At 41.5% G+C, this 15,716-nt stretch overlaps 1 protein-coding gene across 1 annotated transcript in view; it reads right to left on the bottom strand.

Moving 5' to 3' along the window:
* The window catches only part of MCTP2 (multiple C2 and transmembrane domain containing 2), a 2,216,888-nt gene that overhangs the window by 602,141 nt on the left and 1,599,031 nt on the right, over window positions 1-15,716 (bottom strand). The gene's annotated exons all lie outside the window — the stretch shown is intronic.

Here is a 15,716-nt window from a genome sequence, read left to right as displayed (position 1 = left end):
CCATATGATCAACATTCGAAATGTTGACCATAGAAGAAATAAATAAAAAACACAAAAAACTTACCTTCACACTGCCAGGCCCCCCTGCACCCCCCAGAACTTAAATATACCAACTGTGAGATCGCACTACAGTGCAGAAGGTAGAAATCTTTCCATTCCGCACTGTACAGAGATGCTGGTTCCACATGGTCGACATTTCGAATGTTGATCATATGGTCGGCCATATGAATGTCGACATTCTGAAATGTGGACCATATATATATATATATATATATATATATATATATATATATATAGACATATATATATATATATATATATATATATATATATATATATATATATAGTTTCATTTCATAATCTCGAAATGCTGAAATCTCGAATTTCAGCATTTCTAGACCATGAAGCCAAAATCATGACAACACCGACACTTACAAATCCGAAACAGAACACTGAACATACAGCACACACCACACACAAACCACAACATCCACATCACAAAATAAATAAACATACCAAAACACCACACAGGCACACACCTACAATACAGAAATGCAGGGAGGCAAGCCCCCCTGCACTCCCCTACTTACATATACCAATTCCGAGACCACACAAACACAAAAAAAGAGAACAGTCACACACAGGCATTCTACACTCTCACACACACACACACACACACACACACACACACACACACACACACACACACACACAAACACCAACACATCCAACACTCACATCTCAACGTATACCTCCCTAACTTAACCCACACGTACAAGTCAGAAAAACCTTTACATACACTCACTTACCTGACATTCCGAACACCATCTCAAACAGATACTTCACGTAACGTACCAGAAATGCATAAGAGCGGATTTGAGATATTCGAATTCGCTGTTAGGCACTTTTGGCATTCTGAAGTTTCAGCTTCATGGTCTTGAAATGCTGAAATTCAAGATTTCAGCATTTCCAGATTATGAAGTGAAACCATAGACATATATATATATATATATATATATATATATATATATATATATATATATATATATATATATATACTGCATAAACACACACACACATATATATATATATATATATATATATATATATATAGACAGATGTGTGCGTGCCTATTTCAGTACATATGTCTATGCATATACATAAACATACGCACACACAAACACACGCATACATACATATATGGATGTAGATATGTACATACATAGATATACACATACGTATACATAGGGTCATGGTGTGTAATAAATTAAAAGATATAGTACTCTGTCTTTTGGGGATGACTTTAATGATGGCTGATAACACCATTTGTTACAAGATCAAGTTTCCTTACCCCAGAGAATCAGATTTTCATTCATTATACTTCAGGCCCCTCCTGATTCCATTAGTCCTTATATTTTTGTGCTGAGCAATTTTTTTTTTTTTTGCTGTATAACACTGTTTCTGTGGTATTAAACTACGGAGACTTACTAGTAAAGTACTTATCTTCTTGTGAATAGGAGAAGTGTAGTAATATCAGGTTACTTTAGATCCTTGTATTTTATTTATTCATTTTTTCGTGACTTGTCAGATGCATGCCTTTAGTCTCTTGAACAGGCTTTACAAGTAAGTTATGAGAGAATTTTTGTGAACAATTATTAGCATATGCTTAATGACTTTTGTTTGGAATCAGTAGGCTTAAAGTTTAGATTTATTAGGTAGGGGGTCTAAATGGTTTTAAGATGCTACACTATAGCCAATGATGAGTCTTACGATTCAAGCTGACTTTGAAGGTGCCTTTGATAACGTGGATTTACAGGAACAGTCAATGTCTGAAAGTGTTTCATTTACTTTTAATTGGAGTGCTAGTGTATTTTGGTGTTACTTTTTGTTAGTAGAGTTATTTTATTTATTTATTATGTTTAAGTCATTGTGGCTATTTATAAAAAGATAAGTGTTAATATACATTTGTACAGAGATGTTTTATTTATTTATTTTTCTTTATTTAGACATTAAGCTTCTCTTGAGGTTATAGTAGTCAGCACATGTAGGATTTTTCGAAGTTTATTCATTTACTTATTATTGTTAAATATATATGTACATGTATGTCACTGCAGATATAGGTATAGGTGTAAGAAAGGATTATTCTAAAGTGATCTTGTGGCATACTTTTGTAGGGCAGGATTGTGTGTACATGTATGCATTTATTGTTTTTATTTAATGGGATCTGTATGTTATGGTTGCATATTTGTGTGCTTTTATTCTGATATTGTGTTAAGTATCTGGATTTGTATGGTATTTGTGCATGCTTTGTGGCACTGTTCACTTATGTGTATGTTGGTCTGTTTTAGTGTACTGCACATGTTGTGCTTAATGTTGGTTTTGTGCTGTGTAGATAAGTATATATTTTATTTTGGAGATGAGTATGTTGTGCTTTGCATTTCTTTTTGAGATGAGTTGCATATACTGTATGCTGCTAGAATTGAGTTTTGGGGAATATGTTTATTTTATTTGTAAACATGGGACATACTTTATTTAGGTTCAATTAATTTTTTATTTGATAACTGGGTAGTGGACATGTCAGCTGACCCTACTTCAGCAACAATCCAGGCTATAAAACAGCAAAAGTCAAAACATACTCTTACAATACAAAAAATGCAACACTAATATGAACAAAATGCTTTAATAGCAATTAATAAACAAGGCTCTAAGTATGCACAAAGGCATATGCCTAATAAAAATAACATTTGTTAAACAAGAGCAAAGTTATGAACACAAAGGTTACTGGTTTACAGCACAATATGTATAGTACAGTACATAACATAAAGCGTTTCCTTTACTCACTTCACAATTCAGTGCAGTAAAGTTTTAAACATCAGTCTTCTCTTGTCCATTAAGTTCTGAAAAGTAGATATGGTGTACTACTGGTTAATCATTTACGTCATTTATCACTTATTTACAGTGGTGCCGGTAGGCGATGAATGCTGGGGGAGGGGCAGAAGGCAAAACGGCCACTTAGTGTTCTCACTGGATGTTTTTTTATGTCTACTGCCATAACAGAGGCAAATCAGTGATATAAAATGCATGTAGTGTAAATATGAGTTACATTTGGAATGACTGCACAAAATTTTATAGAAACATTCACATGAAGCTAATATTACATCTGTATGGTATGTGATCCAGCAGACTTCCATTCAAAAGTTAGAGAAAAGGTGTAGTAATGCTGTAACACACTTACTTTTGGCACAGAGACAGCAACCACCACAGAATAGTGCTGGGAAGCTGTTAAACACCTCATTCAGACTGTTAAACACTCAGTCGGACTTCAAATAAAGGGTTAAACAGCTTCCCACTGCTCTTTTATAGTGATCACTGACTGTTGTTACTGCCTTAGTGTGTGACTAAAGCTTAACTCTAGTACTTAATAAAAGCTTGTTAAAAATGTTTCTGATATCAGAATGGTGCTTAACAATCATAATCTTTCCTCTAATTTCCTGCATAATCATAGTGATCCATACACCACAAGTCATTATCTTTCAAAAGTAAGACATAAAATGCATCACATATCATCTAGATACTGGCACGTATCCACAACTCAGGCTGTAGAAGTAAAGTTTGATACAGACTTATTAAGGGTTCCTGCCATGGAACCCTGTTCTACAACTGGCCTTGTTCAGAAGTTTACAGAGAAGCTTGCAACAGCTTGATTGGGGGTGGTGAGGGCTGGGAAAAGTGAGATTATTTTTTTTTTAATTCTCCTTGCAATCAAAACTCAGAGGTCTGCACAGAAAATCATTGTAACTTATTTGAGACTGAAGAAAGTGTGGTCTTTATTTCTCTAATTTTCCTTTCAGTTAAACATTAAATATAAGGACAGAAGATCACTGTGACTTTTATGGGGTTGTGACAGTTGTGGTTATTATTTTTTTAACTTTTCACACAATCAGTATGCTGTATAGGAGTAACAGGCTGGAAAACATGACTGTGATAATTCTTTTTTTTCTTTTCTTTCCTCACAATCACATATCAGAAGTGTACACAGATGGCTAATTTTGGTAGGTAGGGGTAAGGAGGCATATTGTGAATGTACATCTTAGATCAATAAGTTAAAACATGTTACTATATTCTGGTTGGTAGATGGATACACAAGAGGTAACTGCTTTTTAGGGGGGAGCTGAAGAAGCAAGCTCTATGATGTGTGACAGCAGCAACTTGAAATATGTGACTGAGGTAATTTATTCATTCATTTTATCCCAATTTAGCATCAGAGGGATATATATATCTATCTATATATATATATATATATATATATATATATATATATATATATATATATATATATATATGTATATACACACACACACATATATACATATATATAATATATATACTTTTTCTTTTAACAAGGAGGAAGGCTTTGCAGGCATTTATCTTCTCAGTTTATTGGGAACTACTTTTTTCTCAACTTTGATCATTAAGCCTTGGGCACACTTATGTCTACAATGAAAAAAAAAATAAGACTATATTTCTTTAGTTAGTTATGATTTTTGTCCAGGCCATAATTGTAACAAAATGCTTTGGGAAAAAAAGCTCTAAAATGTACCTCACAGTATATAGAATCCTATGGCTTCTGAGTAGCAAAGTAGCCTCCAGACTATCAGCTTAATTCTATTATTTCCCCCACAGTTACTGCACTGCAGTCGTGGCCAATTAGAGAGTAGTGTAAGGATGTAGGAAGAAAAAGAAAAGAATGAATACATTTCTTTCTTTAGTCATGACCTGTTGACTTTTGGTCATTACTGGCTCAAAAATGTTTGGAAAAAAGCTCTGAAATACAACTCAGCCCGTCTAGAACCCATTGGCTTCTGGGGGACTGAGACCGCCGTCTTAATTTGATTATTCCCTGCTCATTTATTGTGGTGTACGCTTGACTAATTAGGATAAGTTGAGTGAGTACTCGAAACATCTGAAGAGTACAACAAAGCAAGACAAAACAAAAAAAGGTAATCTGAATGATGTGTCAAGGCCAGGACTGGGGGGAGTATGGGGGGCAGTGGACAGTGAGGGGCCCATAGAGTCCTTTTCCCAGGGTTTCATTTCGCCAAAAGCCAGAGAAAATATATCAACAAGGTTTGTTATTCTCCATAAAACATTTTATAACACTGTCACAACTGGATATGAAAAGAAGGCATGCAAGATGTTTGGTTTTGTCAGATTTCTAATATACAAAAAACTTTTGACTGTATCTTTATTTATTACTTCATATCATATACCTGGTTGCATAACAGTGTTAAACATGCCCTTGCACACACGCTCCTCAAGCTACTGAGTTTAAGTTTAGCTACTAGCTTTGTCTCTGATGAGTGGAGCACTGTCATGGTGAGCCTCATCCTTAAGGGAGGTCTTACAACTGACCTAGGAAGTTAAAATCCTATCAGCCTTACATGGCTTAGCTGCAAAACAATGCTGTGTATATTATCTCACCTCATGAACTGTGATATCAAGACTCTGGTTTGACTTGACCCCCAACAGTTTAATTTTGTGAAGGACAGATCCTGTCTATTTAACCTGATAAACTTCTTCGAAGGGTTACCGAGGCTGTGAATGGTGGTCATGCAGTGCGAAGGCCTTCAACACCATCTCCCGTGCTGGCATCATACAAAAACGAATTGCTTTAAAAATCGACCTATATGTGTTAAGACAGAAATCAAACAGGCTGAAAGACAGAACTCACAGTATGAGTTGTGCATGCCTCATCAGAAAACATGAAAGTGACTAGTGTCATCTCTCAAAACTGGGACATGTCCTTTTTTGGTATTTACTTCTCAGAACTCCAAGTGGAGAGACAAGACCTCTAGCTAACAAAGACTGCAAATGAATACAAACTGGAGGTTCCTGTAAGGTTACTCAATGACACCCAAACTCTGCTGAATGAACCCTCCCTAGTAAACACTTGGCGTTCTAAAAATGAGCTCAAACTAAATGCTAAAAAGTGTAGTAGCACTTTTGGTACACGACGACTCCCACTCATCATACTGTATAGCCAACACACCACTACAAAATGAAAACTTTGTCAAGGACAAAAGTCTGTACAACATGTGTCTGTACAACATGGATATGCAATAGACATGGGCATCCTGAGACAATGTAACAATTGTTTCATGTTTGCAGATAACCATTTAATCCTTAAGGAAACAAACACAGTATGCGAGAGATGCACATACATAATTTCACTGCAGGCAAAATCTCACCAAACACCACACATAGTTCCCCAACAGCAAAGCCTATAAGGCAAGCAAACACATTACCTAACACTCCATTATACAGAAACCCTGCTCCTCAATCTGAATGAAGAGAAAATAACGGTTAGTTGCTTATCTGGAGCCAGGATCTGCCAAGTTAAGCACGCACTCAAGTCACTACACCACAGGTACCAGTATGACTCTATCATAGTCCATGAAGTGTTAATGACCAGAGACATACTTATCTGGACTATGAAGAGAGAGAGACATTATTGAGGTCTCTGAATATGTGTTTTAGGCAGGTATGTGCCTTGCATTGAGCAGCATTCTACCTTCACCAAGGATGGTGACACTGTATGAACAAAAGATGACCGACTTCCATAACTGTCTTAGTTTCTGGTGTCTTTCCAATGGGATTCAATATTTGTCAGCAGGGGAGGACATGGTTAACAAACCACATTGTTTGGCAAAGGATGGTCTGTACCTGTCTCTGCTAGGCTTCTGAATACTGGCTAAAACTTTATCCACCCCCCAAGCCTTTTTTAGGCAATGCAAAATTGACAAACCTGCTGACATTGCAAATAAATCGCAAAGAAACCTTAAAGGTGCTACTGCTCAATGCTAGGAGCCTAAACAAGAAGCTCCAAACCCACTCTGGAGAATATAAACATCTGAGCCATTACCAAGACATGGTTTAAATCTGCACAAAGTACGCAAGGAGAGCAAAGCTTCAGTACCTTCCACACATTTAGACTATCAGCTGCACAAACAGCGACAAAAGGTAGAGGAGTCTCAATCTACATTAGTAACAAGTACAATTCAAGGTAAGTTAAACAGGAATATCCCTGAATTTATCCAACTGCAAACCACTATAAACAAAATCCCATACCATATCCTAGCAAGCTGCATGACACCCTCAGTGTCCCTAGAATCCCTAAGCTCGAACCAAGAGTAAGTGGAAGCACTCACCATTGAAAGAAAAACTTATACATGGGAGACTTTAACTATCACTCTGTAGATTGGGAAATACATACCACCTCAAATTTGAAAGGACAACGATTCCTAGATTTTAACACAAATACCTTTCACCAGTTACTGCACACACCCACCAGAGGTTCAAACATACTGGACCTGGTAGTCACCAATATGGGAAAGTGCTACACCCCACCTCCTTAGCATCACATCCCTCTGTTGAGGTTGGACTACAAAGCTGTCTCCTTCAAAATAAAAATCAACTTGGTAGACCCAGCAAACCCTGTAACAGTTAGGATCTATTCCAAAGCAAACTATATCCTATAAAGGATAGTTTGTCAAAATTCAGTGCTCCTTCCAACACTGTGTTCACAGGAATGTATGTGGAATTGTTCACAGAGACCATGTAAATGACTATATAGAGGCTGCTGTACCTTCTAGAACTAAGCCCAAAGTAAAATTTAAAAGCAAACCACACTGGTGAAATCCTAACCTTAATAAGGTACATAAGTCATGTCTAAATTTTGTTAAAGCAAGTCCCATAATGACAGGAGCTATTTAATCAACTAGATAAGAAACTAAGTAGACTAATTACATCAATCAGGGACAATTATGAGGTCAAGATATCCTCACAGGCTAAAGACAACCACACAGCCTTCTATAGCTATATCTGAAACCTCACAAGCAGCATGCAACAGTTTGCCAAACTGGCCTAATATGTAAAGCCATGGTGCTTGGTGTGGTGGGGAACATGCAGGTGTATTCATTTGTCTGCAACCTGCTTGGGTTATAGGATAAGATATGGGTTCGAACACGTATAGTTTTCCAGCTATGGATCAAGCTCTCAGCTCCTCCCTCACCCATAATGCCCTGCTCTACCCTCACTGACCTCAGATCAAAGGTTGAGCAGCTGAAGGGCAAGCAGGGGTATACAGGAAACTGAAAGGCCAGGGGGATAGGAGAGTGAGGATAATTGAACAAATGAATACACCTACTCAGATGGAGCGTTATAGGTGCAAAATGGGATGGGACAGAAGTCCATGCCTAGTGAAGGCATGTGGAGGATATTTAGAACCAGGATGCTCACTGGGTGCTAAGATCCAACTTATAGGGCCGTCTCATGCAAGAGGTCCTAGCCTTGAAGGCTGCCGAGGAGTAGATACTGACAGGTTGAATGGGCATGAACACCCCAGTGGGGCTTGTGTGACCATGCTGTGAAATCCAGCCCAGGACAGAGCTTGAGGTAGGCCCAAATTGAAAAAAGATTTGCAAAGAAATAAACAGCTGGTCGGATTGCCTATGACCAGCTGTCCTGTGAATAAAATCTAAGTTGCCTGTGAACATCTGAGGTGGCTTATATTCACCTTGTTTTCATACTTAGGAGAACAGGAGTTGACCAGTTGATGTTTGGCTGAGAGGAAGGGCGGGACAGGTGGGAGACAGACCCCGGATAAGAAATACCAAAAATAAGGAGAGTTTAGCTGATAAAGCTTGAAGTTCCAAACTCTCTTGGCTGATATAATGGCTACAAAAGCTGTCTTGTAGGACAAAATTTGAGATCCACATGAACTCCCGAAAGGGGAGCGATTGGAGCTGGGATGAGGTTGGCACAAGGAGGCCTGAAAGGAAGTACCCTTAAGAAATGTTTTACTGGTAGAGCATAGGAGGACTCTTGACCAATGTGATAGTGAGAAATTGCATGATTGAACTTTGACTGTGGAACTGCTGGCACCATCATTAAAGAGAGGTTAGAAAATCAAAGCACTACAGGGAGAGGAACGTGAAGGGATTTAGGCCTTGCAGCTCCGCCCCACAGAGAAAGCGTTCCATTTGCTTGATAAACCTTTCTAGTGGATGGTTTATAGGCATGCAAATAGTGAAGAAATACCCCGGGAGTCCTTATCAAGAGAGTGGAACTGGAGCAGCCAAGCGGTCCCAGCTTCAGGTTGTCAGGTTCGGAGGAGGAATGCAGGATGGATGGGATATCGGATGGGTGGATCTAGAATCAAGGAGGATTGTGAACTTGAGAGACTTGGATCAGGGGACTGACGGGCAATGAGATAATTCACCGCAACCCACCCGAGAGGCTTTCTGAAGAACTTGCAGCATCAGAGGCAAGGGTGGATAGAGCCACAGGGGCGGGTGGCCAAGCATGCACCAAGCGTCTCTTGGGAATTTACCTCCGGGAGAAGTATTAAGCCGAAAAAACTGTCGCACTTAGTGTTTGAGAGCAAAGAGATCGCATGGAAAGGGTTCCCCACCGATGCCGAATATCTCGTTCCGCTACTTAGGCAATTGAGAGACCACTCGTAAGAAGTCCAGAATGGAGTGCGACAAACGCTCCCGCTAGAGATGTTGGACCGACCAGATAATGGTGCTGACGGTTGTTGCGGTGCCATTCCCAAACCTCCTTGGCCTCTCGACAAAGAGGCCTTGACCTTGTTCCCAAGCGGTAGCACTGGGCAAACAAGACATATTGTCAGGTGAATGGTGTTTGAGGAAAGATACGGTGCCAGCAGGGCATATCTCATACTGATGATATACAATGAATAAGACGTTCCGTGCCTTGGGACTGTCACGACCCGCAAGTGCCCCACCGAAGCGGGGAGAAGCGTCCAGTAGTCACCCGTGGGGAGGAAAGCAAAAGATAAGGCGACCCCTACGTGGAGATCAGGGGTTGGTGCTGGAGGACCGCTTACAGCATTGTGCCAGGGACGGGCAGGAGGCAGGGCAGTGCTGCTGGAAAATTACTTCCTTTGGGAATAGCGTATTGAGCCTGGCAAGAGGAAGAAGTGCTATAGCGAGCCATGGACCCTAAGGCCCTCAGGACCAACTCCGCTGGAACAGAACTTGAATGGAGAATATGGCCCGCACCTGGACACGTTTGAACTCTATGCGCAGTGAGGGAAGGCACAAGTAAACTCCCTTGTCTGAATGCATGTGATAAGACTGTAGGGCAGGATGGAACTGGTATTATGATGCCCAGAAATGGAGCAAGATGGAGAAAAGGAGTCTAGCGCCAAGAGAGGCAGGGAGCGATGCGTCCAGGAGGTAGGGGAAAGACCTGCACCCCCTGAAGCCTCAGGTGGGCGCTACCACTGCTAGTACTTTGGTAAAACACCCTGGGGGCACAGCCAGGTGAGACCAAAGGGAAGGACGGGACTGGGGCTGGGATGACTGGCTCCCAACCCGAGGCGGAGGAAACCTCCTGGAAGCTGCCATGAGGATGGGCGGCCAGTGCCCGAGGGATTCCAGGCATGGTGATCTGCTGCAGGAGGGCCGGTGGGAGTGACCATTGAATTTTTCTTTGGGACTGCCAGATTCAAAGAGAGAGAGAGGTCTAGAAGTTGGTCTGGTTGCAAATGCAGGTCAGAGTAGAACCCTGATCCGATCTGGTCTGGGGGAGCGGGCTGGATGGCTCACTAACATGGGGTGTGGGCTGCTGGCGGCCTCCCTTTGACGGTGGAAATGCGTCTGGGAGAGGGACTTCATGTTTGGAAGGTGAAGGAAAGGAATGCGATATCCCTGGATATGATTTGGAGAACCCAAGCGGTCCGATGTTATGGACTCCCATGCGCTAGGGTGCCCGAAAAGCGTCCCCGAGCTGCCTCCAAGAGTAGAGCAGTCGGGGCAACCCCAGGAGGTTGCTGGGGCGTTCAGAGAAAGGTTCCTGGACCCGAAGTTTCTGGGAGCCCCTCTGCGCCTCCTAGAGGCGGCGTCCTCCCTGTCCTCCTCTGCCGGGAAGGACTGGTTGTCCGGAGCAGGCTGGGACTGCTGCGACTTCCGGAACCCATCTTCTTCTGACCTTTGGTTGGGGTAGGGCGCTGCGGTTTGCGGAAAGCCCAGTTCCGGCGGCAGACGGCGTCTTCCCGTCCTTCACAAACCGTTAATCAGGCGTTTGCCAAACAGAGCAGAACCATCAAAGGAAGCGTTCGCCCCGGCGCTTGAAGACTCAGAAAAATGCGCCCAGTGAAAGCGGAGCCAGGCCTGGCGATCTAGTGACCAGTCTGTCCCCACTTAGCTCTGGTGGCGCCCTCCGTAGCATGGGAGAGTAGCGCGCCAAAGTATTTGTGACTGACCTAAAGTGGGCGTTTGGGTGGGGCTTCTGTATATTTCAGGAACAAGAGATGCAATGATATTCGCGGCAGGATACCGTATCCGGAATAACTTTATGTGCCAAATAGTTCAAGCGCCCTTACGAGGAAGGTCGCCGAACTGAACATCTACTTCCCCAAGCGGTCCATCATCCGAGACTCCCTTGCTGGGGTGGGTGGATGGTGGGTTTAACGCTCGCGCGGCGCCATCAACTGGGCATGGACTCCCTTACTCCAATGGGTGCGGACTGGGATCATCAGGTGCGGGTGACCACGTAGGTTTGCTACGCTGGGTATCTAAAGGTCCACCAGGGGAATTACCGGCAGGGGACACCCAAGAGGACAGGCCCGTTCGAATGCCTCCCAAGAACGGGACTCGTCCGAGGAAGACTTGGGGCAGATACCGCACGCTAATGGGCATTTCCGTATGCCGAAGGGGGCATCCTGGGGCGTGGGGGCCTTCCCCCTTAACTTTTGACTGTTCTTTTTTTTTGGTTGAAGTTCATGCCCTTGCACACACGCTCCTCAAGCTACTGAGTTTAAGTTTAGCTACTAGCTTTGTCTCTGATGAGTGGAGCACTGTCATGGTGAGCCTCATCCTTAAGGGAGGTCTTACAACTGACCTAGGAAGTTAAAATCCTATCAGCCTTACATGGCTTAGCTGCAAAACAATGCTGTGTATATTATCTCACCTCATGAACTGTGATATCAAGACTCTGGTTTGACTTGACCCCCAACAGTTTAATTTTGTGAAGGACAGATCCTGTCTATTTAACCTGATAAACTTCTTCGAAGGGTTACCGAGGCTGTGAATGGTGGTCATGCAGTGCGAAGGCCTTCAACACCATCTCCCGTGCTGGCATCATACAAAAACGAATTGCTTTAAAAATCGACCTATATGTGTTAAGACAGAAATCAAACAGGCTGAAAGACAGAACTCACAGTATGAGTTGTGCATGCCTCATCAGAAAACATGAAAGTGACTAGTGTCATCTCTCAAAACTGGGACATGTCCTTTTTTGGTATTTACTTCTCAGAACTCCAAGTGGAGAGACAAGACCTCTAGCTAACAAAGACTGCAAATGAATACAAACTGGAGGTTCCTGTAAGGTTACTCAATGACACCCAAACTCTGCTGAATGAACCCTCCCTAGTAAACACTTGGCGTTCTAAAATGAGCTCAAACTAAATGCTAAAAAGTGTAGTAGCACTTTTGGTACACGACTTACTCCCACTCATCATACTGTATAGCCAACACACCACTACAAAATGAAAACTTTGTCAAGGACAAAAGTCTGTACAACATGTGTCTGTACAACATGGATATGCAATAGACATGGGCATCCTGAGACAATGTAACAATTGTTTCATGTTTGCAGATAACCATTTAATCCTTAAGGAAACAAACACAGTATGCGAGAGATGCACATACATAATTTCACTGCAGGCAAAATCTCACCAAACACCACACATAGTTCCCCAACAGCAAAGCCTATAAGGCAAGCAAACACATTACCTAACACTCCATTATACAGAAACCCTGCTCCTCAATCTGAATGAAGAGAAAATAACGGTTAGTTGCTTATCTGGAGCCAGGATCTGCCAAGTTAAGCACGCACTCAAGTCACTACACCACAGGTACCAGTATGACTCTATCATAGTCCATGGAGTGTTAATGACCAGAGACATACTTATCTGGACTATGAAGAGAGAGACATTATTGAGGTCTCTGAATATGTGTTTTAGGCAGGCATGTGCCTTGCATTGAGCAGCATTCTACCTTCACCAAGGATGGTGACACTGTATGAACAAAAGATGACCGACTTCCATAACTGTCTTAGTTTCTGGTGTCTTTCCAATGGGATTCAATATTTGTCAGCAGGGGAGGACATGGTTAACAAACCACATTGTTTGGCAAAGGATGGTCTGTACCTGTCTCTGCTAGGCTTCTGAATACTGGCTAAAACTTTATCCACCCCCCCAAGCCTTTTTTAGGCAATGCAAAATTGACAAACCTGCTGACATTGCAAATAAATCGCAAAGAAACCTTAAAGGTGCTACTGCTCAATGCTAGGAGCCTAAACAAGAAGCTCCAAACCCACTCTGGAGAATATAAACATCTGAGCCATTACCAAGACATGGTTTAAATCTGCACAAAGTACGCAAGGAGAGCAAAGCTTCAGTACCTTCCACACATTTAGACTATCAGCTGCACAAACAGCGACAAAAGGTAGAGGAGTCTCAATCTACATTAGTAACAAGTACAATTCAAGGTAAGTTAAACAGGAATATCCCCTGGAATTTATCCAACTGCAAACCACTATAAACAAAATCCCATACCATATCCTAGCAAGCTGCAGGTCACCCTCTATGTCCCTAGAATCCCATAGCTCGTACCTAGATTTACTGGAAGCACTCACCATTGAAAGAAAAACTTATACATGGGAGACTTTAACTATCACTCTGTAGATTGGGAAATACATACCACCTCAAATTTGAAAGGACAACGATTCCTAGATTTTAACACAAATACCTTTCACCAGTTACTGCACACACCCACCAGAGGTTCAAACATACTGGACCTGGTAGTCACCAATATGGGAAAGTGCTACACCCCCACCTCCTTAGCATCACATCCCTCTGTTGAGGTTGGACTACAAAGCTGTCTCCTTCAAAATAAAAATCAACTTGGTAGACCCAGCAAACCCTGTAACAGTTAGGATCTATTCCAAAGCAAACTATATCCTATAAAGGATAGTTTGTCAAAATTCAGTGCTCCTTCCAACACTGTGTTCACAGGAATGTATGTGGAATTGTTCACAGAGACCATGTAAATGACTATATAGAGGCTGCTGTACCTTCTAGAACTAAGCCCAAAGTAAAATTTAAAAGCAAACCACACTGGTGAAATCCTAACCTTAATAAGGTACATAAGTCATGTCTAAATTTTGTTAAAGCAAGTCCCATAATGACAGGAGCTATTTAATCAACTAGATAAGAAACTAAGTAGACTAATTACATCAATCAGGGACAATTATGAGGTCAAGATATCCTCACAGGCTAAAGACAACCACACAGCCTTCTATAGCTATATCTGAAACCTCACAAGCAGCATGCAACAGTTTGCCAAACTGGCCTAATATGTAAAGCCATGGAACAAATTATTATGGAAATGATTAACAAAGACATAGGCAACCTTCAGACATGACCCACCCCAGTTTCACTTTGTCAAGGCAAAGGCATACCTTCTAAACTGGTGGACTTCTTTGAAAATGTCACCAAGGCAATGGATGAGGGGAGAACAGTGCATGTCACCTACCTGGACCTGGTTAAGGTGCTCTATACAATACCCCACTCAGAACTAGTTAAACTCAGGAAACTGGCCATAACCCCCTACACAACATGCTGGATTGCCAGCTGTCTCAAAGACAGGACCAAGAATTAAGGACTGGTGAAACTACTTCCACTAAGAAACCAGTCACTGGGGGTCACCTCAGGGTTCCATGCCGGGACCACTTCTATTTGGCATCTATTTCTCGGAGGTAATGGCTGCAGCAGGGCTAGCCACCCAATAGTATGACATTGGCTCTAGATGGCCGTCACTGCTGAAGGGACATCCTGATGGATTGTAGACCACACTTCTCAACTGTACATAGAATGCACATGAATGAAACGTCTTAGTGTATTTGTGTAAATTGTTGTCTTTACTGCTACTGATCCTGGTTTGTGGCTGAAGAGTTACTAGACCAGCTCACTTACCTGGCAAACAAATAGCAATCAGTAAATAAATTGTAAAGAATTTTACAGAACATCCCTGGTTTTGCCTCATATTTTGCACTGTCCCTCGTAAAATGTTTAATTTTCTGGTAAATCACTCAGGATCATACCTCTCAACTCTCCAGAATGTTGCAGAATGTCCAGATTATTGCTGCCTATTTTTGGTCAGTTCTTTATAAAATTTGAGGGTTTCTGGAAAACAACTGAGGATTCTACTCACTAAATAATGAGACATTTGAGTCTGAGACTTCATAACCTGTTATTCTAGCAGCTCTCCAAGTTTATAAGAGCAATATTTAAAATCTACCCTTGAGTTTTGTCCTTAATCCACTTGCCCCCATTAATTCAGGCTGTATACAGAATTCTTAAACAAAAGTTGAAATGTATGCAAAGGATTACAGTCACTAATGATAGACATTCATTTTTTCACATTTCTGTTGTTCAGAAAATACATGTTGATGCAAAACCTATTATATTGACATGCTTAATATTGTCCCTGGTTTTGAACCTTCATTCCCCAGTCATTTTTAGTTTTGCCCAAAATTCTTGAGGTCAGAAGTTGATCAGTAATCTTCACAAACACTTGTATAAATGAGAAAAGATAAAACTACTTCTTACTAAAATAACTGGTTAA

The sequence above is a fragment of the Protopterus annectens genome, chromosome 8.part1 (assembly GCF_019279795.1).
Source record: "Protopterus annectens isolate FY-2018-M chromosome 8.part1, PAN1.0, whole genome shotgun sequence".
NCBI lineage: Eukaryota > Metazoa > Chordata > Ceratodontiformes > Protopteridae > Protopterus > Protopterus annectens.
This window is presented reverse-complemented; position numbering and strand designations above follow the sequence as displayed.